The 23,518-nt window shown below is 36.0% G+C and overlaps 2 long non-coding RNA genes across 4 annotated transcripts in view; both read left to right on the top strand.

The window, feature by feature from the left end:
* The first annotated feature begins 3,567 nt into the window (after positions 1–3,567).
* The window catches only part of LOC133546158 (uncharacterized), a 134,529-nt gene continuing 114,578 nt past the window's right edge, over positions 3,568–23,518 (top strand). For both annotated transcript variants that reach the window (XR_009805018.1, XR_009805017.1), the window contains exons 1-2: positions 3,568–3,672; positions 3,872–3,939. This is a non-coding gene — a long non-coding RNA (uncharacterized LOC133546158). The remainder of the gene's footprint in view (positions 3,673–3,871; positions 3,940–23,518) is intronic.
* The window catches only part of LOC133546052 (uncharacterized), a 10,563-nt gene continuing 896 nt past the window's right edge, over positions 13,852–23,518 (top strand). The window contains exons 1-7 of one of the 2 annotated variants that reach the window (XR_009804971.1): positions 13,852–14,064; positions 18,356–18,431; positions 19,349–19,426; positions 19,960–20,037; positions 20,570–20,648; positions 23,226–23,297; positions 23,414–23,518. The exon at positions 23,414–23,518 is cut by the window's right edge and continues 896 nt beyond it. This is a non-coding gene — a long non-coding RNA (uncharacterized LOC133546052). Of the gene's footprint in view, positions 14,065–18,355; positions 18,432–19,068; positions 19,427–19,959; positions 20,038–20,569; positions 20,649–23,225; positions 23,298–23,413 lie in introns of those variants that run through there. The other variant, XR_009804970.1, reaches the window with a different exon arrangement.

Raw genomic sequence — 23,518 nt, 5'->3', positions numbered from 1 at the left:
ACAAACACATTTTTACACTCAGATTTGTATGCACTGAATTTTAAAACACTGTAAACAAACTTACTTTTAAAAACACTTTTAAAAAACTATTTTAAAACACTTAAAAAAGTTTTTCAAAACTGTATTTTTACTCAAAAAATGTATACACTGAATCTTAAAACCCTGTATTTTTTATTTGAATTCAAACAAACTTACTTTTTAAAACACTATTTCAACAAACAGTATTTTAAAACATTTTTACTTAGCAAAAATGTATACGCTGAATTTTAAAACTGTATTTCAACAAACTGAATCTTAAAACACACTTTTTTTTAACAAACTGTTTTTTTTAACCCTGTATTTTAACAAACACATTTTTACACTCAGATTTTTATGCACTGAATTTTAAAACACTGTAAACAAACTTACTTTTAAAAACACCTTTAAAAAACTATTTTAAAACACTTAAAAAAGTTTTTCAAAACTGTATTTTTACTCAAAAAATGTATACACTGAATCTTAAAACATTGTATTTTATATTTGCATTCAAACAAACTTACTTTTTAAAACACTATTTCAACAAACAGTATTTTAAAACATTTTTACACAACAAAAATGTATACGCTGAATTTTAAAACACTGTCTTTCAACAAACTGAATCTTAAAACACTTTTTTTTAACAAACTGATTTTTTAAAACCCTGTATTTTAACAAACACATTTTTACACTCAGATTTTTATGCACTGAATTTTAAAACACTGTATTGAAGAAACTCACTTTTAAAAAACTATTTTACAACGCTTAAAAAAAACTTTTTCAAAACTGTATTTTTACTCAAAAAATGTATACACTGAATCTTAAAACATTGTATTTTATATTTGCATTCAAACAAACTTACTTTTTAAAACACTATTTCAACAAACAGTATTTTAAAACATTTTTACACAACAAAAATGTATACGCTGAATTTTAAAACACTGTATTTCAACAAACTGAATCTTAAAACACTCTTTTTTTAACAAACTGATTTTTTAAAACCCTGTATTTTAACTAACTCAAATTTTTCCATCCTTTTTCTACCGCTTGTTTTTAAATAGATTTTTTACACAGATTTTTTTCAAGCAGGGAATTTTAAAACTGATGTTTTTAAATACAAACATTTAAAACTGTATTTTAACCAACTGTTAAAACACATATTTTGCCCCCAAATTTTTATTCAATGACGAAAAAAAAAATGTACTTCACAAAATTCAAAGGTAAAAAATTCAGTTACATAAATTCAGTGTGAATAAAAATAAAAAATGAGCAAATGGCCCCGGGGCCACACTTTGGTCAAACAGAGCACTGAAAATGTGTTTTATCTTCTCTGCTGATGGAGTTTGTTTGCGAGAGTGTTTGCAGGAACAACGACACCTCAGGTGTGGCGTTGCACCTCAGGTGTGGTGTGGCACCTCAGGTGTGGTGTGGCACCTCAGGTGTGGCGTGGCACCTGGGGTGTGGCGTGGTCCCCTGGGGTGTGGTGTGGTCCCCTGGAGTGTGGCCCCTGTGAAGACAGGAAGGACACTGGCATGTGACCTCATGGCTGCAAAGTCTCCCCCAATCCTCACTTTGATGCTTATTTACAGTCTGCTTGCTGAGTCCTCCTTCAGGGTCTCCAAATCCAGAACAGGGGCCATTGGGGGCGGGGGTCCAGGACAGGAAGCTTACCCCCCTTCCCCCCCAGCAGCCCCTCCACACCCTCCAGATGAAAGCAAAGGACACAGAGGAGCTTATCTGCTGTTGCTTTTAGCTTTACTCTCAAGCACGGGCTTCTGGAAATGTGTGGAGGAATTACGAGACACATTTCCTACGTCATGGTGTATAATCCTCACCCCTCCTCAACGCCACAAAGGAAGTGAAATAGACTCATTTCCAGAAAAAACAGCACTGGTGTTCTCATATTTTGACTTCATATACGATGTGTACATGGAGAGAGAAGTATACTGTACAATTACACACACTTAAAAATGACAAAAGTTTCAGTTCTTGTGGCTTGTAAGTGTGGACTTCTCTGCTTAGGCTGCTGCCCCCGCGACCTGATGACTGGAAGAAGATGGATGGAAGGATGGATAAGTTTGGCACAAACAAGTATTTGTAAGAGAGATAATAATAATAAAAGGCAATTAAATATATTCAAAAAAAAGTTTCATTGATATTGTTGCCTAATTAAATTAATTACTGGACAATTTAATCATTTACTCTTAAATTCAATTTTAAACAAATTATTCATATTTAGTGACTTCTATTTTATATTGTGAATTTTGGCCAGAAAAAAATGATACAATATGCATATATATATATATATATATATCTATGTGTGTGTATATATATGTATATATACGTATGTGTGTATGTATATATGTATATATGTGTGTGTGTATATATGTATATATACATATATATGTATATATACATATATATGTATATATACATATATATGTATATATATATACATATATATGTGTTTGTGTGTATGTATATATATGTGTATACATATATATGTGTGTGTATATATATACATGTATGTATATATATATATATATACATATGCACTGAATTTTAAAACATTTTTAACAAAATGATTTTTTTAAACAATGTATTTCAACAAACTGAATTCTAAATCCTGCGATAGGGTGGCAGCTTGTCCAGGGTGTACGGCGCCTTCCGCCCGATTGTAGCTGAGAGGCACGAGCGCCCCCCGCGACCCAAAAGGGAATAAGCGGTAGGAAATGGAAGGCTGGATGAATTCTAAATCACAATTTTTTAAACAAACACACTCAGATTTGTATGCACTGATTGTTTAAATACTGTATTTAAACAAACTTACTTTTTAAACACATTTAAAAACATATTTCAAAATACTGTATTTTCCCACAAAAAAATGTATACACTGAATTTTAAAACATTGTATTTTAATACACTGTATTTTAAAAAACTGACTTTTACACTGGTTGTTTATACACAGAATTTTAAAACACTACTTCAACAAAATGATATTTTAAACAGTGTATAACACATTTTTACACTCAGATTTTTATGACTGAATTTGAAAACTCTGTATTCAAACAAACTTACTTTTTAAAACACTATTTCAACAAACTGTTTCTTTACACAAAAAATATATGCACTGAATTTTAAAACTGTATTTTGACCATTTATCATGTACTTAATGTATTTATTATGTACTTCAGTACTAATGCATTTATTAGGTACTTTACTCTAATAGTAATATATTGATTATGTACTTGACTTTATAAACCAACAATATACAAATATAGATATGTATAAATAATATTTATAGAAAAATATTAACAATGTAACAATACATTGTTGTAACAATCTCATGAACACAACAACACATGTATATAAATTTTAATATAAAATATGTTTATATACATTTTTATGTACACACTATTTATATAATCATTAAATACATACATGTATATATTATCACACTAAAAGCAACCCAATTCTGACTGGGATTGTCCCTGCAGGTGCGCCTCCTGTACTGAGGGGGCGCCACTAATGAATACAAAGTAATAAAGCAGGGCTGGAAGAAGAAGAAGGTAACGATGCCAGCTGGTTGCAATTAAAAGATGACAACTCTTGAGGACATGACGGCTAAAAGAGGACACTTTGGATGTTAATGTCTGTGTAAGTGTAATAATCACTCATATTAACTTCATTGTCACTCATTTGTTGCCATTATGAACGCCCCTCTCATGCTAATGCTAAAGCGCTACAGCTGGAATGCACAAATAAAATACTGTAGCTTATTAAACATAAACAGTCTTCTATGTGTCGTGTTAATGGAGGACACAAATAAATAAACATTCATCTTCCTTCACTACAGCGGCGAGGGACACTTTGATCCTGTGACGTCATCTGTCCGCAGGAGAGGTGGTGACGTCATCTGCTCAGGTGAGTTGTTGCTTCCTTTGCCTTAATCACCTTCAGAAACTAATTACTCTTATAAACTAATGACTTTCATAAAGGTGATAAATGTAGCTTGTGTTCCCAGGAAGTGACACTTAGTGACATGACAGCCTCCAGAACGTTCTATATGTATAAAGTACTGTATTTACTGTGTACATAAAATACTACAATATTGTCGTTACTGGATGTATAAAGTACTGTATTTACTGTGTACATAAAATACTACAATATTGTCGTTACTGGATGTATAAAGTACTGTATTTACTGTGTACATAAAATACTACAATATTGTAGTTATTGTATGTTTAAAGTACCGTATTTACTGTGTACATAAAATACTACAATATTTTAGTTACTGTATGTATGAAGTTGCGTTAATACTGTTTACATAAAATACTACAATATTGTAGTATCTATATGTATAAAGTACTATATTGACCGTGTACATAAAATACTACAATATTATAGTAACTGTTTGTATAAAGTACTGTATTTACTGTGTGCATATAATACTACAATATTGTAGTGGCTGTATGTATAAAGTACTATAGTTACTGTGTACATAAAATACTACAATATTTTCGTTACTGAATGTAAAAAATACTGTATTTGCTTTGTACATAAAATACTACAATATTTTAGTTGCTGTATGTATAAAGTGTTGTAGTTACTGTCTCCATAAAATACTACAATATTGTTGTTATTGTATGTATAAAGTACCGTATTTACTGTGTACATAAAATACTACAATATTTTAGTTACTGTATGTATAAAGTTGCGTTATTACTGTGTACATAAAATACTACAATGTTGTAGTAAATATATGTATAAAGTACTGTATTGACTGTATACATAAAATACTACAATATTGTAGTTGCTGTATGTATAAAGTATTGTATTTACTGTGTACATAAAATACTACAATATTGTAGTGGCTGTATGTATAAAGTACTGTATTTACTGTGTACATAAAATACTACAATATTGTAGTTACTGTATGTATAAAATATTGTATTTACTGTGTAAATAAAATACTGTAATATTGTAGTTGTTCTATGTATAAAGTACTGTATTTGGAATGTACATAAAATTATACAATATTGTAGTTACTGTATGTATAAAGTACTGTATTTACTATGTACATGAAATACTACAATATTGTAGTTACTGTATGTATAAAGTACTGTAGTTACTGTATATATAAAGTACTCTAGTTACTATATATATAAAGGTACTATAGTAAGTATGAACATGGAGTACTGCAGTAACTATACACGTATCGTATTTACCGTGTATATAAAATACTACAATATTGTCATTACTGAATGTAAAAAATACTATTTTTACTGTGTACATAAAATACTTAAATACTGTAGTTACTGTATGTATAAAATATTGTATTTACTGTGTAAATACAATACTACAAAATTGTAGTGGCTGTATATATAAAGTACTGTATTTGGTATGTACATAAAATACTACAATATTGTAGTTACTGTTTGTATAAATTACTGTATTTACTGTGTACATTAAATACTACAATATTGTAGTTACTGGATGTATAAAGTACCCTATTTACTGTGTACATAAATATACATACACATACATATACATAGACATACAGTAACCAATATTTTGGTTATTGTATGTCTAAAGTATTGTATTAGCTTTGTACATCAAATATTACAATATTGTAGTTGCTGTATGTATAAAGTATTGTAGTTACTGTGTACATAAAATACTACAATATTGTAGTTATTGTATGTTTAAAGTACTGTATCTACTGTGGACATAAAATACTAAAATATTGTAGTTACAATATCTATGAAGTCTGCATTAAATACCATATTGTCGTTACTGGATGTATAAAGTACTGTATTACCTGTGTACATAAAATAATACAATATTGTCGTTACTGTATGTATAAAGTACCGTATTTACTGTGTACATAAAATACTACAATATTGTAGTTACTGTATGTATAAAGTACCGTATTTACTGTGTACACAAAATACTACAATATTGTCATTACTGTATGTGTAAAGTACTGTATTTCCTGTGTACATACAATACTAAAATAATTGTAGTTATTGTATGTATTGAGTATTGTATTTACTATGTACATGAAATACTAGAATATTGTAGTTACTGTATGTATAAAGTACCGTATTTACTGTGTACATAAAATACTGCAATACTGCAGTTACTGTATGTATAAAGTATTGTATTTACTATGTACATGAAATACTAGAATATTGTAGTTACTGTATGTATAAAGTACCGTATTTACTTTGTACATAAAATACTGCAATACTGCAGTTACTGTATGTATAAAGCTACTGTAGTTAGTATGTACATGGAGTACTGTAGTAACTGTATGTATAATGTACTGTAGTTACTATGGACATTAAGTACTGTAGTTACTGTAAATATAAAGTACTGTGTTTAGTGTGTACATAAAATACTACAATATTGTAGTTACTGTATGTATAAAATATTGTATTTACTGTGTAAGTAAAATACTACAATATTGTAGTTACTGTATGAATAAAATATTGTATTTACTGTGTAAGTAAAATACTACAATATTGTACTGGCTGTATGTATAAAGTACTGTAGTTACTGTGTACATAAGATACTACAATATTGTAGTAACTGTATATATAAAGTACTGTAGTTACTATGTACATGGAGTACTTTAAAAGGTTTTATGTTCATTCCTGCTAATGTGGTAAAACAGGAAGTGAACAGTAATTGCTGAGTCGTGGAGTCGAGTAAGATTAAAAAGCTCTGCTTCTACCTACTCCTTTTTTAAAATGCTGTTGGTGGAAACAAGCCATGTATTTTATACTTCAGGAGTGGCACAGACTGACTTTTTGGTAGTTTTCACCTTCAATACCAGTAAAATGTATACATTTTTGTCAAAGAACTAGAAATGTTGTGTGAATGCTGAACATACAAAGTCACACACAAATGCTAACAGTTAGCACGCATGCCAGATAGCGCCATGTTGCAAAAAATGAGTGAAGTTAGCTGAAGAAGAGAGCATTCTAACAGTATTATGCTAACATGCTAACAATAGCCTGCTCACAGTTGGCATTATTGAATAACAACATTGACATGGAGGTTTTTACCTGCAAAAATACATAAAAAGGATAGCATGCTAATGTTGGCATTTTGAAATACCAACGTCAACAAAATGTATTATTCTGCGATGTATACCTGAGAAATGTCTTTAAAAAGTTAGCATGCTACTGTTAGCATACATCAAGTACCAAAATTGGACTCTGGTGTATACCTTTAACATTTGCTTAAAAAGCTATCCTTCTTGCGTTAGCATGCTAACAAGTAGCATTTGTCAAGTAACAAAATATTAGACGATGAAGTGTATACCCGTAAAATTTGCAAAAAAATAGCTAGCATTCTAATGTTGGCATGATAATTTACTACTGTTGAGTAACAAAATATATTACTTTGCGATATATACCTGAAAAATATGTTAAAAAAAAGGTAGCATGAAGTACCAAAACAGGACTCTATTGTATACCTATAACATTTGCTAAAAAAGCTATCCTCCTTGCGTTAGCATACTACCAAGTAGCATTTGTCAAGTGACAAAATATTAGACTATGAAGTGTATACCTGCAACATTAGCAAAAAAATAGCGAACATGCTAATGTTGGCATGTTAAAATACAAACGTTAAGTAACAAAATATATTATTCTGGCATGTATACCTGAAAAATGTGTTTAAAAAAGGTATCATGCTAATGTTAGCATACATCAAGTACCAAAATAATAGTCTGGTGTATACGTATAACATTTGCATGAAAAGCTATCCTTCTTGCGTTAGCATCCTGACAAGTAGCATTTGTCAAGTAGCAAAATATTACACTGTAAAGTGTATACACGCAAATTTTGCAAAAAAAAAGCTAAAAATCTAATGTTGGCATGTTAAAATACGAACATCAAGAAACAAAATATATTATTCTGGCATGTATACCCAAAAAATGTGTTAAAGTTAGCATGCTAATGTTGGCATACATGAAGTACCAAAATAGGAGTCTAGTGTATACCTAAAACATTTGCTTGAAACGCTATCCTTCTTGCATTAGCATCCTGACAAGTAGCATTTGTCAAGTAGCAAAATATTACACTATAAAGTGTATACCCGCAACATTTGCAAAAAATAGCTAGCATGCTAATGTTGGCATGTTAAAATACGAACGTCAAGTAAAAAGATATATTATTCTGGCATGTACAGTATACCTCAAAAATGTGTTTAAAAAGTTTAGCATGCTAATGCTGGCATACATGAAGTACCAAAATAGGAGTCTGGTGTATATAACATTTACATGAAAAGCTATCCTTCTTGCGTTAGCATACTAACAAGTTGCATTTGTCAATGAACAAAATTTTATACTACGCATACCTGCAGAATTTGCAAAAAAAATAGCTAACGTGTTAAAATACTAACGTCGAGTAACACAATATATTATTCTGTGATGTATACCTGAAAAAGTTAGCATGCCAATACCTACAACATTTGCTTTAAAAGCTATCTTCCTTGCGTTAGCAATCTGACAAGTAGCATTTGTCAAGTAACATATTAGATGCTGAGGTGTATACCTGCAGAATTTGCCCCAAAAAATAGTGAACATGCTAATGTTGACATGTTAAAATACTAACATCAAGTAACAAAATATATTCTGGCATGTATACCTGAAAAATGTTAGCATGCTACTGTTGGCACACATGAAGTACCAAATTAGGACTCTGGTGTATACCTATAACATTTGCTTAAAAATCTATCCTTATTGCCTTAGCATACTAACAAGTAGCATTGACAAAATATTAAACTCTGAAGTGTATACCAGCAGAATTTGCATACAAAAAAGCTAACATTTTAAAATACTATATTCTGTGATGTATACCTGAAAAAGTTAGCATGCCAATACCTGTAACATTTGCTTTAAAAGCTATCCTCCTTGCGTTAGCAATCTGACAAGTAGCATTTGTCAAGTAACATATTAGATGGTGAGGTGTATACCTGCAGAATTTGCAAAAAAAAATAGTGAACATGCTAATGTGAATTATATTTATATAGCGCTTTTCTCAAGTGACTCAAAGCGCTTTACATAGTGACACCCAATATCTAAGTTACATTTAAACCAGTGTGGGTGGCACTGGGAGCAGGTGGGTAAAGTGTCTTGCCCAAGGACACAACAGCAGTAACTAGGATGGCACAAGTGGGAATCGAACCTGCAACTCTCAAGTTGCTGGCACGGCCACTCTACCAACCGAGCTATGCCGCCCCATAAAGGTACATAGTGAAGTGAAGTGAATTATATTTATATAGCGCTTTTCTCTAGTGACTCAAAGCGCTTTACATAGTGAAACCCAATATCTAAGTTACATTTAAAGCAGTGTGGGTGGCACTGGGAGCAGGTGGGTAAAGTGTCTTGCCCAAGGACACAACGGCAGTAACTAGGATGGCGGAAGCGGGAATCGAACCTGCAACCCTCAAGTTGCTGACACAGCCACTCTACCAACCGAGCTATGCCGCCCCTGTTGACATGTTAAAATACTAACATCAAGTAATAAAATATATTATTCTGGCATGTATACCTGAAAAATGTTAGCATGCTACTGTTTGCACACATGAAGTACCAAATTAGGACTCTGGTGTATACCTATAACATTTGCTTAAAAATCTATCCTTCTTGCCTTAGCATACTAACAAGTAGCATTAACAAAATATTAGACTCTGAAGTGTATACCTGCAGAATTTGCAAAAAAAAAGCTAACATGTTAAAATACTATATTCTGCGATGTATACCTGAAAAAGTTAGCATGCCAATCAATACCTGTAACATTTGCTTTAAAAGCTATCCTCCTTGCGTTAGCAATCTGACAAGTAGCATTTGTATACCTGCAAAATTTGCACAAAAAAAATGGCTAACATGCTAATGTTGGCATGTTAAAATACTATATTCTGCAATGTATACCTGAAAAAGTTAGCATGCCAATACCTGTAACATTTGCTTTAAAAGCTATCCTCCTTGCGTTAACAATCTGACAAGTAGCATTTGTATACCTGCAAAATTTGCAAAAAAAAATGGCTAACATGCTAATGTTGGCGTGTTAAAATACTAACGTCAAGTAGTGAAGTATATTATATTTATTTAGCCCATTTTTCTAGTAACTCAAAGCGCTTTTACATAGTGAAACCCAACACCTAAGTAACATTTAACCCAATGTGGGTGGCACTGGGAGCAGGTGGGTAAAGTGTCTTGCCCAAGGGCACAACGGCAGTGACTAAGATGGCGTAAGCGGGGATCGAACCTGGAACCCTTAAGTTGCTGGCACGGCCACTCTACCAACCGAGCTATACCAAAATACATTATTCTGAAATGTATACCTGAAAAATGTGTTAAAAAAAGTTAGCATGCTAATGTTAGAATACATGAAGTACCAAAACAGGACTCTGGTGTATACCTATAACATTTGCAAAAAAAAAGCTATCCTTCTTGCGTTAGCATCCTGACTAGTAGCATTTGTCAAGAAACATATTAGACGCTGAAGTGTATTCCTGCAGAATTTGCACAGAGAAAATGCTACCATGCTAATATCAAAATGCTACCGACTCTCCCACGGGTTGTTAAAAAATCAAGCAGGTGCTGCAAATGTGCGGCGGGCCGGCCTTTGGACACCCCTGTTGTAAATAAAGTCAACTTCTGCTGACGTCCCAATTCAGCGTTTCATCATTGTTGCGAAGCTCGCATAACGAGCGCCAGCCTTGAATGCTAATGACTCGGGCTAATCAACGGTCAGCGCAGGTCACGCTCCCTCAGGAGGAAGTGCAGCGCTATCATCAATCTGCTTACAAGGGCCCCGTGACAAAGGACTGGAGGTCCTGGGCGGGGTTAAAAGTTTAGTGCACTGTAGGTGCCAAACGGAACATTCGCCACCCCAAGGGCCCGCCTCCACCACCCATCGGCGCCATCTACATGTCAAAAGGCCTCGCTTGTTGAGTCGCTGTGTTCCACTTCCACACTCCCTTCTTGGAGCTTTGTAGTCATTTAGCATTTATCCTTTTGTCCTCTTCCCTTCCGAGAGGGAGGGTGTGTGTGTGTGTGTGTGTGTGTGTGTGTGTGTGTGTGTGTGTGTGTGTGTGTGTGTGTGTGTGTGTGTGTGTGTGTGTGTGTGTGTGTGTGTGTGTGTGTGTGTGTGTGTGTGTGTGTGTGTGTGTGTGTGTGTGTTCTGGCATTACTTACTTAATGGGGACATCAGTCTGTTTACACAGTCACCTTTAGTAAATTTCCGACGGTATGGGGACGACAAAACAGGTCCCCTAAGGGAAAACTTTTTAAATGATATTCAGATCCATTCTGAAGATGCCTAAGTGATATTCAAGCTTTGGCCCATAAAACATGTTTACTGAAAAATAAACATGTTTAACATTTAATTTGAACTTATTTGTTTTAAAAGGTCCTCAGTCGTCACATACAAATGTGTGTGAATTATGCAAAGTGATTTAAATTTGGTCCCCCTGAACCATAGTAACTCTTTTTCCCCAGGGTCCCCAGTAAGACTGATCAGCACATTACTTCATCAATCCAGAGATTTAAAGACGTGGCCATTTTACCTCATTTTTTTTATGCCTCCACAACCTGTAGAAAGGGTGGTCCCCACAAGTACCGAACAACAACTTGGTGTGTGAGCGTGTGTTTGTGTGTGTGTGTGTGTTCTTGCAATGCTGACTTAGTGGGGAAATCGCTCTGTTTACACAGTCACCTTTAGAAAACCTCTGACGGTATAGGGGACAAAAAAACAGGTCCCCTAAGGGAAACCTTTTTAAATGATAGTCAGATCCATTCTGAAGATGCCTAAGTGTTTTTTAAGCTTTGCCCCATAAAACATGTTTACTGGTTGGTTTGAGTTTGAACTTTTTTTTTAATGGTCCTCAGTAGTCACGTACAAATGTGTGTGAATTATGCAAAATTATTTAATTTTGGTCCCCATGAACCATATTAAGTATTTTTCCCCAGGGTCCCCAGTAAGACTGATCAGCACATTACTTCATCAATCCAGAGATTTAAGGATGTCTATGAGCTAACTTGGCAGTGGCCATTTTACCTCATTTTTTTATGCCTCCACAACCTGTAGAAAGGGTGGTCCCCACAAGTACCGAACAACAACTGTGTGTGTGTGTGTGTGTGTGTGTGTGTGTGTGTGTGCGTGTGTGTGTGTGTGTGTGTGTGCGTTTGTCAAAGTGACATATGGGGACATTTTTATGAAATTTCACCTTACATATGAGGACCTGTTGAAATATGAGGACATTTTCCATGTCCCCATATTTCCCGCAATGCTATCGTGTTCTACACCCTCCCAGCATGTTCCCAGACCAAAAATCTCTAAAGTCTTCATTTGTCAAATTTTCAGAAAAAGTGTGTGAAAGTGTGTTTAATTTTTTTGGTCACCTTCGATTTTGCCCCTAGTGGCCATCTTTGCTATTATGACACACACACACACACACTTGTCCTCATATGTCATATGTCCTCATATGTCATGTGGGTCAGAAACTCACACACTCCAACATTTTGAAAAACATCTAACCATTACAGCAATAAACATACTCTTGAATTCTGAATCAAATAACAACACATTTTCAACTGATCTGATGATCTCATCCTTTTTAGTGTTAGTTTTATCTATTAATTTGGTTTATCTGGAGAGGATTTGGGCTAGACAATTAGTAATAAAGGGATTATGGTGATGATTTAATTTGTTTGATTCAGTATTTTACTGTATTGGACTTTTTGCTATTCTGTTGACTAAAATACAATGCCGCACAATAATTGCTTTAAATGTGCCTGAAATGTAGGTTTTTGCATAAAAAAAAAACAACCTTCAACCTTGATTGAGACAAAGGCGATAATTCAAATGCAATTCAAACTACACACAGTATTTAATATTTTCAAATGGTTACAATAGCACATTATTTGGGTATTTTTATCTTTGGGGCAAATTTAGGATTAATATGGGGATTGTTTTTGGAGGTATTCACTTTACATTGTATTCAAGATGGTTACTTCCGCCCACTCTGAAGAGTCTCGGCGTCTGATTGGTCCAATTTTCAGTTAGGCGCCGCCTGATTGGCCGCTGGACGATGTCTGCTCCTAACAGATGGCTAAATCACTAGTTAACTATTTTCATCATGGAAGTTATACAGCTCATGTATCACACTTAATATTGAATATATATTAAAAAAGGGTTTTCCAAAAGGACCATTTATAATCGAAATACACAACTTCACATACGATTTTGAGCACAACAGAGCGCTCAGTGAACATCACTTCCGGGACCTGCATCACCGGAAGGGGACATCTATCTTGGCCACAAACCATCTTTGACAGTCTTCGACAGCATGGTTTAATCAGGTGAGCATAAAATGGAGTTTAACGTAATTAAATAGACCAATGTTTTTTAACATAGGAAAATAGTTCATTATAAACAACAGTTAAATGTTGTTGTTATTAATTGCAATCAGATTTGATTTTATGAGGTTAAATTAAGCATTTCAGTTCTGGGCCAAGGCCAAGGCATTTAACATTTTTTTTTTAAAGTTGCATGGAAGATTATATGTAGCAGTGATTGTCACACACTAGGTGTGGTGAAATTATTCTCTCCATTTGACCCATCACCCTTGATCACTATGCTAGTAAACCTTTTCTTAATTTTAAACAAGACAGACTAGAGTTCTTCAAATTGTTTATACTTTTTCTCAAATACAAATATTTCAAGCTGATAAGCACTGTGGAGTTGGCATGTTACTGATATTGTTACATTAGTTCTTTGTTTGAGAAGCTTCATGTCTGCATTGAGCCTAAATTCAACAGTTTTTGAAGGGTTTAGTTCTTTGTTTTATTTCTGTGTCACTGACCTTTTTCATTTTTATGTGTGGATTTGTTAGGCGCATCAACACATGAAATAGACATCGTGTCCAAAAGAAGAGCGAGACGTAATCCTGAGGCTGAAGCCACCGAGTTTATTTGATCTGGATGTGACAAGTCTTGTTTTAAGGCCCAGTGGATCAATGATTGGAAAGGTATGTCTTGTTATGTATCATATCAATGGTAACTGTATCAACATCTCATTTGGATCATTTCCTTACAGTCTAATAGAGGTTGTATTATATGGCTTTAATTAGAAGTGTTTGGAATAACAGCGTTCCACGTCCCAAGAGCTAGCTTCTGTAGCCGAGGATCGGACCGCCAAGTGCCCTGCCTTCGGCTGCCGCCCAGCTCACAATGCACCCGACCTCTATGGCCCCTCGGAGTCTTGTTCACGAGTGGGGGAAGAGTGGATCGTGAGATCGACAGGCGGATCGGTGCGGCGTCTTCAGTAATGCGGACGTTGTATCGATCCGTTGTGGTGAAGAAGGAGCTGAGCCGGAAGGCAAAGCTCTCAATTTACCGGTCGATCTACGTTCCCATCCTCACCTATGGTCATGAGCTTTGGGTCATGACCGAAAGGATAAGATCACGGGTACAAGCGGCCGAAATGAGTTTCCTCCGCCGTGTGGCGGGTCTCTCCCTTAGAGATAGGGTGAGAAGCTCTGCCATCCGGGAGGAACTCAAAGTAAAGCCGCTGCTCCTCCACATGGAGAGGAGCCAGATGAGGTGGTTCGGGCATCTGGTCAGGATGCCACCCGAACGCCTCCCTAGGGAGGTGTTTAGGGCACGTCCAACCGGTAAGAGGCCACGGGGAAGACCCAGGACACTTTGGGAAGACTATGTCTCCCGGCTGGCCTGGGAACGCCTCGGGATCCCCCGGGAAGAGCTAGACGAAGTGGCTGGAGAGAAGGAAGTCTGGGTTTCCCTGCTTAGGCTGTTGCCACCGCGACCTCACCTCGGAAAAGCGGAAGATGATGGATGGATGGATGGATGGTATAACAGCGGTATATGAAAACGATGTTACTAATGCTGTTACTTTTACCGGTAACGAGTAATCTAATAACTTTTATGTACGCTACAACGCTGTTACGATGCGTTTTATGTAATCTGGCATGCTACTTTTGATGTGATTGTATGTCAACAAGACAGCGTTAGAAGCACAAAAGGTTTAGTGCAGTAATATCTTTTTACTAATGAAAGCAACCCCCGGAAGTAATTACGAACACGATATCAAATAGAAAGAGGCCTCATCCACACGCAAACAAAAACATTCAACAGAACTATCTTAACTGCCACTGCTAAGCTAAAAAATACAGCTGAACTATTTTGCTATGTCTGGGCGCTGAAGTCCCACGTCACTTGGCAAAAGGCACAGCTTTTTAAAGGCACACACACACTCTGCTCTCATGAAATGTCTCTCAACTGCATATGCTAGATATTTTAAACTTTTCTTTTTCAAGTAACACATTAATTACAAACCCCGTTTCCATATGAGTTGGGAAATTGTGTTGGATGTAAATCCAAACGGAATAATTTTTTTTACAAATAATAATTAACTTAGAATTTCATGGCTGCAATACGTGCCAAAGTAGTTGGGAGAGGGCATGTTCACCACTGTGTTACATCACCTTTTCTTTCAACAACACTCAATAATCGTTTGAACTGAGGAAACTAATTGTTGAAGCTTGGAAGGTGGAATTCTTTCCCATTCTTGTTTTATGTAGAGCTTCAGTCCTTCAACAGTCCGGGGTCTCCTCTGTCGTATTTTACGCTTCATAATGCACCACACATTTTTGATAGGACTGCAGGCCGGCCAGGAAAGTACCTGCACTCTTTTTTTATGAAGCTGAACACGTGCTGAATGTGGCTTGGCATTGTCTTGCTGAAATAAGCAGGGGCGCACATGAAAAAGTCGGCGCTTAAATGGCAGCAAATGTTGTTCCAAACAGATGGGTAACTTACAGATGTGTAAGTTACCCATGCCTTGGGCACTAATGCACCCCCATACCATCACAGATGCTGGCTTTTCAACTTTGCGTCGATAACAGTCTGGATGGTTCGCTTCCCCTTTGGTCCGGATGAAACGGTGTCGAATATTTCCCCAAAAAATTTGAAATGTGGGCTCGTTAGACCACAGAACACCTTTCCACTTTGCATCAGTCCATCTTAGATGATCTCGGGCCCAGAGAAGCCGGCGGCGTTTCTGGATGTTGATAATTGGCTTTCGCTTTGCATAATAATACAACTCTAACATTTGACAACCAAACAATTAAACAAGGCGACACGGTAAAGAATCTGGGTATTATCTTCGACCCAACTCTCTCCTTTGAGGCACACATTAAAAGCGTTACTAAAACGGCCTTCTTTCATCTCCGTAACATCGCTAAAATTCGCTCCATTCTGTCCACTAAAGACGCTGAGATCATTATCCATGCGTTTGTTACGTCTCGCCTCGACTACTGTAACGTATTATTTTCGGGTCTCCCCATGTCTAGCATTAAAAGATTACAGTTGGTACAAAATGCGGCTGCTAGACTTTTGACAAGAACAAGAAAGTTTGATCACATTACACCTGTACTGGCTCACCTGCACTGGCTTCCTGTGCACTTAAGATGTGACTTTAAGGTTTTACTACTTACGTATAAAATACTACACGGTCTAGCTCCATCTTATCTTGCCGATTGTATTGTACCGTATGTCCCGGCAAGAAATCTGCGTTCAAAGGACTCTGGCTTATTAGTGATTCCCAAAGCCCAAAAAAAGTCTGCGGGCTATAGAGCGTTTTCCGTTCGGGCTCCAGTACTCTGGAATGCCCTCCCGGTAACAGTTCGAGATGCTACCTCAGTAGAAGCATTTAAGTCTCACCTTAAAACTCATTTGTATACTGTAGCCTTTAAATAGACTCCCTTTTTAGACCAGTTGATCTGCCGTTTCTTTTCTTTTTCTTCTATGTCCCACTCTCCCGTGTGGAGGGGGTCCGGTCCGATCCGATGGCCATGTACTGCTCGCCTGTGTATCGGCTGGGGACATCTCTGCGCTGCTGGTCCGCCTACGCTTGGGATGGTTTCCTGCTGGCTCCGCTGTGAACGGGACTCTCGCTGCTGTGTCTTGGATCCTCTTTGGACTGGACTCTCGCGACTGTGTTGTATCCATTGTGGATTGAACTTTCACAGTATCATGTTAGACCCGCTCGACATCCATTGCTTTCCTCCTCTCTAAGGTTCTCATAGTCATCATTGTCACCGACGTCCCACTGGGTGTGAGTTTTCCTTGCCCTTATGTGGGCCTACCGAGGATGTTGTAGTGGTTTGTGCAGCCCTTTGAGACACTAGTGATTTAGGGCTATATAAGTAAACATTGATTGATTGATTGAATAGAGCTTTAACTTGCACTTACAGATATAGCAACAAACTGTATTTAGTGACAGTGGTTTTCTGAATTGTTCCTGAACTCATGTGGTGATATCCTTTAGAGATTGATGTCGGTTTTTGATACAGTGCCGTCTGAGGGATCGAAGGTCACGGTTATTCAATGTTAGTTTCCAGACATGCCGGTTACGTGGAGTGATTTCTCCAGATTCTCTGAACCTTTTGATGATATCATGGAGCGTAGATGTTGAAATCAGTAAATTTCTTGCAATTGCACTTTGAGAAACGTTGTTCTTAAACTGTTTGACTATTTGCTCACGCAGTTGTGGACAAAGGGGTGTACCTCGCCCCATCCTTTCCTGTGAAAGACTGAGCATTTTTTGGGAAGCTGTTTTTATACCCAATCATGGCACCCACCTGTTCCAAATTAGCCTTCACACCTGTGGGATGTCCCAAATAAGTGTTTGATGAGCATTTCTTAACTTTATCAGTATTTATTGCCACCTTTCCCAACTTGTTTGTTGCGTGTTGCTAGCATCAAATTCTAAAGTTAATGATTATTTGCACCAAAAAAATGTTTATCAGAGTGAACATCAAATATGTTGTCTTTGTAGCATATTCAACTGAATATGGCTTGAAAATGATTTGCAAATCATTGTATTCTGTTTATATTTACATCTAACACCATTTCCCAACTCATATGGAAACGGGGTTTGTACTTAATTTTATAATTATTTACATTTATGAAAGAGTAATTCTGTTTGTAATTGAATTTTTAGTCAAGTAACGACTATTATTATTCCTTTTTAAAACAGATATTCCAAACATTATTAATTGATAAACTGTTTTATCAGGATATGGTGTATTTGCTCTTGCATCAATTTAAAAAGGTTCTTTTGTGGTCGAGTACCGAGGGAAGTTCATCTCAAGACATGAGCGGGACAAGAGACAGAAACCCTCTATAAATATCTTTACTATTTATCTGGCATTATATGCTCATAATGTTAACAACAAAAAGTGCTGATAATGTTATAATTAATAAGTTCTAACATTATTTTTATGTGTTTTGTTGCAGACACCAACTGTTGATGTTCTATCTCAACATTCTCCAGATTCATGTGAGCAATAAACCGACTTCATCCCTCCAACAGGTTATTACTTGACTATTTTACTATCCATCCATCCATCCATTTTCTACTACCTGTCCCTTTTTTGGGTTGGCGGGGTGTGCTTGAGCCTATCTGAGCTGCATTCGGGCGGAAGGCGGAGTACACCCTGGACAAGTCGCCACCTCATTACACGGCCAACACAAATAGACAAACATTTACACTCACATTCACACACTAGGGCCAATTTAGTGTTGCCAATCAACCTATCCCCAGGTGCATGTCTTTGGAGGTATGATGAAGCCGGAGTACCCGGAGGGAACCCACGCAGTCACGGGGAGAACATGCAAACTCCACACAGAAAGATCACGAGCCCAGGATTTAACTCAGGACTACTCAGGACCTTCGATTTGTGACGCACATGCACTAACCCCTGTTCCACTGTGCTGCCCTATATATGCTAAAAACTTGACACAACCTATTCTTCAAAAGACATTTAATCCTTTTAACCTCTCACAGATCAGTTTATATGACAACATTTTTTAAGCGTACATCCATGTTAGTCTGTGGAATTTACAACTCATGTTTAGCAAAACAGGAGGTGTTACAGGTCAGCAACATGAATTCTATATGTGATCACTTGTCATGTACTCATATTGTTTGAACTAAAAAAGACTTCAGTGTGTTTCATATAAGGTCCTCATATTTTTCTGAACCACATTAGTGTGTGTTACAATGTTTAATTCAAAGCTTTAAAATGAGTGTTTCAATCCAGGTCCTCATATTTTCTGAACCACATTTTAGTGAATGTTACATTCTTAAATAATAGTCTAAGAGCTAAAACGCTATAATAATCTTTACTGTTTATGTAGAATTATATGCTCAGAATATTATCAACCAAAAGTGGTTGTTAATGTTATAATTAATTAGTTCTGACATTATATTTTTGTGTTTTGTTGCAGACACCAACTGTTGGGGTTCTATCTCAACATTCTCCAGATTCAGATGTGAGCGATAAACCGACTTCATCCCTCCAACAGGTTATTACAAGTCTATTTTTACTATATCTGCTCTAAATGTGACCCAACCTATATTTTGAAAGACATTTATTAATTTTAATCTCTCACAGATCAGTTTATATGACAACATTTTCGTAAGGGTACATCCATGTTAGTCAGTAAGGAGTTTGGAACTCATGTTTAGCAAAACAGGAGATGTTACAAGTCAACAACATACATTCTACATGTGACCACTCGTCATGTTCTTATATTGTTTGAACCAAGAAAGACTTAGGTGTGTTTCATATAAGGTCCTCATATTTTCTAAACCAGATTAGTGTGTGTTACAATGTTAATGTCCAAGCTTTAAAATGAGTGTCTCAATTCAGGTCCTCATATTTTCTGAACCCGATTTTAGTGTGTTTTATATTCTTAATTAATTGTCTAAGAGCTGAAACTCTGTAATAATCTTTACTATTTATCTGGCATTGTATGCTGAGAGTTTCATCAACAAAAAGTGCTGATAATGTTATAATTAATTAGTTCTGACATTATATTTTTGTGTTTTGTTGCAGAAACCAACTGTTGAGGTTCCATCTCAACATTCTCCGGATTCAGATGTGAGCCATTAACTGACTTCATCCCTCCAACAGGTTATTACATGTCTATTTTTACTATATCTGCTCTAAATTTGACCCAACCTATATTTTGAAAGACATTTATTTATTTTAATCTCTCACAGATCAGTTTATATGACAACTTTTTCGCAAGGGTACATCCATGTTAGTCAGTAGAAAGTTTAGAACTCATGTTTAGCAAAATAGGAGATGTTACAAGTCAACAACATAAATTCTACATGTGAGCACTCGTCATGTCCTTATATTGTTTGAAGCAAGAAAGACTTAGGTGTGTTTCATATAAGGTCCTCATATTTTCTGGACCAGAAAATGTGTGTTACAATGTTAATGTCAAAGCTTTAAAATGAGTGTCTCAATTCAGGTCCTCATATTTTCTGAACCAGATTTTTGTGTGTGTTACATTCTTAATGAATTGTCTAAGAGCTGAAACTCTGTAATAATCTTTACCCTTTATCTGGCATTGTATGCTCAGATTTTTATCAACAAAAAGTGGTGAGAATGTTATAATTAATTAGTTATGACATTATATTTTTGTGTTTTGTTGCAGAAACCAACTGTTTGAGGTTCTATCTCAACATTCTCTAGATTCAGATGACAGCCATAAACCGACTTCATCCCTCCAACAGGTTATTACATGTCTATTTTTACTATATCTGCTCTAAATTTGACCCAACCTATATTTTGAAAGACATTTATTAATTTTAATCTGTCACAGATCAGTTTACATGACAACATTTTCGTAAGGGTACATCCATGTTAGTCAGTAGGGAGTTTGGAACTCATGTTTAGCAAAACAGGAGATGTTACAAGTCAACAACATAAATTCTACATGTGAGCACTCGTCATGTCCTCATATTGTTTGAACCAAGAAAGACCTAGGTGTGTTTCATATAAGGTCCTCATATTTTCTGAATCAGATTAGTGTGTGTTAAAATGTTAATGTCAAAGCTTTAAAATGAGTGTTTCAATTCAGAAAATGCAGTGCCTCTTGTTTACAGCCGGTTTCTGCAGCGCTGTTTTCCTTGATCAAAGTATTTTTTCGGTGGTCGTGTTTTTGTTACATAACTTGTAAATAGTGCGCAAATAATAGGCTATATATATATATAAATACATTCAAACCCCGTTTCCATATGAGTTGGGAAATTGTGTTAGATGTACATATAAACAGGATACAATGATTTGCAAAGAATTTTCAACCCCAATTCTGTTGAATATGCTACAAAGACAACATATTTGATGTTAAAACTGCTAAACATTTTTTTTGCAAAGAATTTAGGGATTTTACCATCTACGGTCCGTAAAATTATCAAAAGGTTCAGAGAATCTGGAGAAATCACTGCACGTAAGCGATGTACTGCATTAAAAACCGACATCAGTGTGTAAAAGATATCACCACATGGGCTCAGAAATACTTCAGAAAACCACTGTCAGTTACTACAGTTGGTCGCTACATCTGTAAATGCAAGTTAAAACTCTACTATGCAAAGCAAATGCCATTTATCAACAACACAGAGGAACGCCGCGGGCTTCGCTGGGCCCGAGCTCATCTAAGATGGACTGATGCAAAGTGGAAAAGTGTTCTGTGGTCTGACGAGTCCACATTTCAAATTATATATGGAAATTGTGGACGTGGTGTTCTCCGGAACAAAGAGGAAAATAACCATCCGGCGCAAAGTTCAAAAGCCAGCATGTGTGATGGTATGGGGGTGTATTAGTGCCCAAAGCATGGGTAACTTACACATCTGAGAAGGCACCATTAATGCTGAATGGTCCATACAGGTTTTGGAGCAACATATGTTGTCATCCAAGCAACATTATCATGGACGCCCCTGCTTATTTCAGCAAAACAATGCCAAGCCACGTGTTACAACAGCGTGTCTTCGTAGTAAAAGAGTGCGGGTACTTTCCTGGCCCGCCTGCAGTCCAGACATGTCTCCCATCGAAAATGTGTAGCGCATTATGAAGCGTAAAACACGACAACTTAAGCTGTACATCAAGCAAGAATGGTAAAGAATTCTACTTTCAAAGCTTCAACAATTAGTTTCCTCAGTTCCCAAACGTTTATTGAGTGTTGTTAAAAGAAAATGTGATGTAACACAGTGGTGAACATGTCCTTTCCCAACTACTTTGTCACGTGTTGCAGCCATGAAATTCAAAGTTAATTATTATTTGCAAAAAAAAAAAAGTTTGAGTTTGAACATCAAATATGTTGTCTTTGTAATGCTTTCAATTGAATATGGGTTGAAAAGGATTTGCAAATCATTGTATTCAGTTTATATTTACATCCAACACAATTTCCCAACTTTTATGGAAACGGGGTTTGTATATATATTAGGGCTGGGCAATGACTAAAATTTTTAATCGAAGTTAATCGCACTATTTCTCTTATTAATCGCGATTAAATGCATTGTATACGCAAAGCCCAATAATGAATTCAAAAGTAGTGTGTAGTGCACCTTTATTGGAATATTCTCCCACATGAACAAAAGCGCCAAAACATTTGTTGAGCAAACACAATTTAAATCAGTCCTTGTTAAACAGTAGCAGTTAAATAGCAAATTTTATGAAAATCAACTCCAAAAATGTAAATACAAACATTTAAGCTCATTGCCACTGCCAGGGTATTTAAGTTATCCTGTTTGTTATGGAAAATAAATATAATCTACATACAAATCTCTGAGCCACAATCATAACATCTGAACATGCAATTTCTGAGGTAACAGCAGAAACATTTTTTTTTATCAGGGATCTTATGTTTAAATAACTTATATTATAGGTAGTGGGCTGTTTTAGGGAATTTTTGATCAAATTATCCGTAGTAGCAATATTAATAATGTTGTGTTTATTCTGCGTGGTGCACTTAAAATAATTATGACCATATCTGTTTGCTTGGTGCTTTGATAAACTGAACACATATACATGGTACTATATTGTGATGTTATGAGCCAGGGGAAAAAAGAACTACCCTACCCAGCATGCAACAGGAGTGACGAGCATGCGCGGTAGCCCGGTATAGGTTGTGTCGCCATGACGGCATCTTGTATGTTGTGATATGCACGCTCTGAAAGCAAACGTTAAGAACTCAGCCAACACTCCTGGTCTGCATTATTCATAAATAGACAGACAACACATATACTCCGCTGCTTCACAAAGCACAATATGTTAAATGTTTACTTTTACAGTTTTCTAATTCTTCCTTTCAGATTGACAGCAGGACAAATCGCTGGAAGTAGGTATGTCTCAAGCTTCTTCCACTTGGTCCACTCCAAAGCGGGGTAAATAAATAATCCACATCATTTACTAGAATATTATATTACGTTTTGCACCTTTTCACTGTGTTATAGTCATTATTCCTTCAGTAAGAAATTGTATTTTGTCTCCTTTATGACAGCTGCAAAGGGGAAGAAGTGGAAGCAGTTGAATGACACATGTTGCATTTTGTAACTGGCAACAAAGTACCAGGTAAAAAAGATTGTGAAGCCTGCCTCCATAAAGA

This window comes from Nerophis ophidion, linkage group LG29 (genome assembly GCF_033978795.1).
Source record: "Nerophis ophidion isolate RoL-2023_Sa linkage group LG29, RoL_Noph_v1.0, whole genome shotgun sequence".
Taxonomy (NCBI): Eukaryota; Metazoa; Chordata; class Actinopteri; order Syngnathiformes; family Syngnathidae; genus Nerophis; species Nerophis ophidion.
This window is presented reverse-complemented; position numbering and strand designations above follow the sequence as displayed.